This window comes from Amblyomma mixtum, chromosome 10 (assembly GCF_055824585.1).
Source record: "Amblyomma mixtum isolate Tamu chromosome 10, ASM5582458v1, whole genome shotgun sequence".
Classification (NCBI taxonomy): Eukaryota; Metazoa; Arthropoda; class Arachnida; order Ixodida; family Ixodidae; genus Amblyomma; species Amblyomma mixtum.
This window is the reverse complement of record NC_143021.1, coordinates 61725753-61729740: the sequence shown is the minus strand read 5'-3', so window position 1 is coordinate 61729740 and position 3988 is coordinate 61725753.

Below are 3988 nucleotides of genomic sequence, written 5' to 3'. Positions count from 1 at the left end.
CCCCCCTCATGAAATTTACTCACCTGAGCGACACATACAGTCTGCATAACCCTTGTGCAGCACATTGCCCTGCAGACAAAAAGACACCCCACTGCAGCTGCTAGAATCCAGAGGAAGCGTTTGTGCAGAAGTGATGCAGAATTTACCAACAAATCAAGTCGTAATGACCACTCAACAAGAAAACCATCGGCTACTGTCTAATTTCAGTTTTTAGTAAATGGTGTGCACTTTTTTATTTTCAAACTACTTGATTTCTTTTCAGGAACCTTGTACAGAGCATGTAAGGCATGAATAGCCTAGCCACCATTAAAACCATTCCAGAGACCCTTTGATCATCCCTTCGAGATGTGTGGGTAAGGTAGTAGTACTTTAGCTTGGCAGGCAAGCATTATTTGCCAGCAAGTATAATCTCTGGGTGCAATCTGCAAGGCACCCTCTAGTGAAGGTTCTAGTGAAGGTTAAATGTAAGCCTTTTTTTAAGTATTTTGCAGTATCTTTGTCTTGGTAGATTACATGCACCAACCAGCATGCCAGCATGATGCGCTGTGGCCTTTTTTTTATTTGAAAACAGAAATGAATACAAGCAAACTATGTACAATGGTACTGGACCCATAGCCAAAGCTAGTGTGGGGTCCAACACAATGATAAATTGCCAATCTATTGAATCTATTGGTATGTCAATCTATTGAACTCTATAGAAAATCTATAGAACTATATCTATGTATAGAACTCTGTAGAAAATCTATAGAACTCTATAGAAAATCTATAAAACTCCATAAAAATTTTTAGAAGTCTATAGAAAATCTTTGGAAGGATATAGAAAACGTTTAGAAGTCTACAGTTAACCTATAGAACTCTACAGAAAATCTATGGAAGTATATAGAAAATCTATGGGACTATATAGAAAACTATAGAACTCTAGAAAATCTGTAGAACTCTGTAGAAACTCTATAGAAATTTATTGAAACTCTATAGAAAATCTTTAGGACTCTATAGAAATTCTACAGAACTCTAAAGAGAATCTATAGAACTCTATCGAAAATCTATAAAACTGTCGAAAATCTATTGAACTCTATGGAAACTAAGTTATAACGTTTCCAAAAGGTGCCTCCAGAATGTAGAGGAAAGAAAAATATACATCCCGGTGATATTGTCACATAGTGGTGACTGCAGTCGGGCTAACAGCTAAACAGCGAGAATGTCTTTGAAACAACACCCTTTATTTTGGCTGACTTGTGCCCGCAAAGAACTGAATCACTCGGCGGCGTCGTAGCAACAAGCATGCTCGGCGGTCGTCGAACACTATCCCCGCCGCTGTCCGCTGTGCTCTTTTCAAAGCTGATAGCGAACATTCTGGCGCAAAGTAGAATCGGCTGCGCCAGGATGTGGTCAATCGAGCTAAATCTAAGCGCGTCTTGCGTCACAAACGAAGCGACGAAGCGGCGTGCCGGCAACCTCGCAGTATGAACAAACTACAAACAAACTCTGCAAAATTCGCGGCATTACTGCCCTCTGAAAGAAGCATAGACTTTATGCTTTAGAACATAATGCGGCTATAAATAATGATAAGCGGACTGTGCAAAAATAAACACCGAATGTGGAAACACGGCGTCTTTTAGCGTGCATTATAGGGCTTTAGGCGTAAGACATGGACTACTTCTGGTCGTAGGCAGCGTCGCTGGGACGCAGTCATTTGGTCAGGGACGACTTTGTAGTGCAATTCACCTAGCTGACAAAGAATTTGGTACGGGCCGAAATAGCGGAGCAAGAGCTTTTCTCTCAATCCACGGCGGCGAATGGGCATCCAAACCCAGACTCGGTGTCCGCGTTCCATCTTCGTAGGTTGTAGCGTCAGGCTTCGGTCCGCTGCTGGTTTTTGATCCTTAATCGGACAAGTATTCAGGGCCGGCTTGCACGAAACAAATAAGACCTGCTTATTTCCAGTCTAATCTTATTCGCGGTCTAAAAGCTCTCTCGGTTTTGAAAGACCTCTCTCGATTTTGAGAAAAGAAAATGCGCATAGATGGTTCACTTTGTCGGTGAATGCCTCACGTGCGCACGAACGCCGACTAAAACATTGAGTTACCGAACTTTCAGTCGGAGTTCGTGGTGTATTTGAGGTGTCCACTGACAAAATGAACCAGCTATGCGCATTTCCTTTCTTCAAAACCGAGAGAGCTTTTAGACCGCGAATAAGATTAGACTGGAAATAAGCCGGTCTTATTTGTTTCGTGCAAGCCGGCCCAGGCGTCTTCTGCGAGGCGTTGAAGGTAACGTTCTCTCGGTGTCTTCCTCGGTAACGTTCGGCAGCATGGCGTCCAGCGTGGTCGTGGCCTCTCTGCCATGGTCGAGCCTAAAAGGCGTCATCTGGGTGGTCTCCTGCACTGCGGTGTAGTAGGCGAAGACTGCGTAAGGCAAGATGACGTCCCAGGTCTTGTGTTCGGCATCGGCATACATGGCGAGCATATCGGCGATGGTTTTGTTGAGGCGCTCAGTCAGTCCGTTGGTCCGCGGGTGGTATGCAGTTGTTCTCCGGTGGCTGGTTTGGCTGTAATGGAGGATGGCTTGAGTCAGTTCTGCCACGAATGCTGTTCCTCTGTCAGTGATGAGCACATCGGGGTCGTTGTGTCGCAGAAGAATGTTCTCCACGAAAAATTTGGCGACTTCTGCTGCTGTTTTGTTCGGGAGGGCTGTTGCCTCGGCGTATCGCGTCAGGTAGTCGGTCCCTATAACGATCCACTTAAACTCGGGATAGCGCCAAACTCGTGCCTTCCGGCATAGCGCCCATGTATTCGGATTTTTGCGGACTGGACTGCGATTCCGAAACACAATCTGTATATTGCCTTATTATTAATAGTCGTTTAGAAGCCCCGCAGGGGCACCTTGTGTAACGAGGTGTTGGTGCTTGGCGCCACCACGGACCCTTAGCCCCCATACCGAAGCTGTCATCCGACCGTGGCGATAGGTTGAGAGCTGGAGGGAAGAAACCATGAACGGTGGCGGTCGAGGAAGTGGTCAATCCTTGGCCGATGGGCTCCTCGTCTGTCTAGCAGGCGGGGTGTCCCGGGACCTTCCTCTGTGTATAAGGGTGAATCAGAGGCGACAAATTATTTGGAACCCTTAGTTTATACATGCCGTAAGGATAAATTTGCAAAAAAATCTGATCGGCCCCCGGAAAGGGGTCGCACCGATGTGCAGAAATTGAATGTACAGAAGCCAGAAACGTTTGCGAAGTTTTTTATGGTTCACTCAAACACTGATGAACCTGTAGCCAACCTGTCTGCATTTGTCATCGCCAACACGCTAAAAAGCTGCGTAGGCAAAGACTACAAAGCAAACAAGCAGCGAACCGGAGATCTCCTTGTCGAAATAAACACAAAAGAAGAAAGCAACAAACTGATGCCATTACAGAGTCTTGGAGAAATGAGTGTACAGGTAACCCCGCACCGCACCCTGAACCACTCAAAGGGCGTCACATCTGAATATGAACTCCTGCAGAATACCGATGCGGAAATGGAAGAAGAACTAGCTGAACGAGGAGTAATAGTAGCGCGACGAATAACCATCCGGAGAAACAATGCTGAAATCAAGACCAAACACATTGCCCTTTCAATAGCACAACTCTTCCTGATTCCATCCACGCCGCATACCTCCATTGTAAAGTCCGCCCGTACATACCGAATCCCAGAGGATGTTTCAAGTGCCAGCGCTTTGGACACAGCATGTTGGCTTGCCGGGGTAAACCCATTTGTGTCACATGCGCAGGAGACGCACATACAGAGGAAGGATGCGAACGCACTCCAAAATGCATCAACTGCAATGGCGCACATAGCGCGTACTCCAGGTCGTGCCCAGTCTGGAAAACAGAAAAACAAATCATAACTTCGAAGACCACAGAAAACCCGTCCTACCTTGAGCAAAAAAACGCGTCTCTTTCCAACAGAAAGGGACATACTCTGAAGCGCTGACGCGGGGAGCGCCGCCGGCT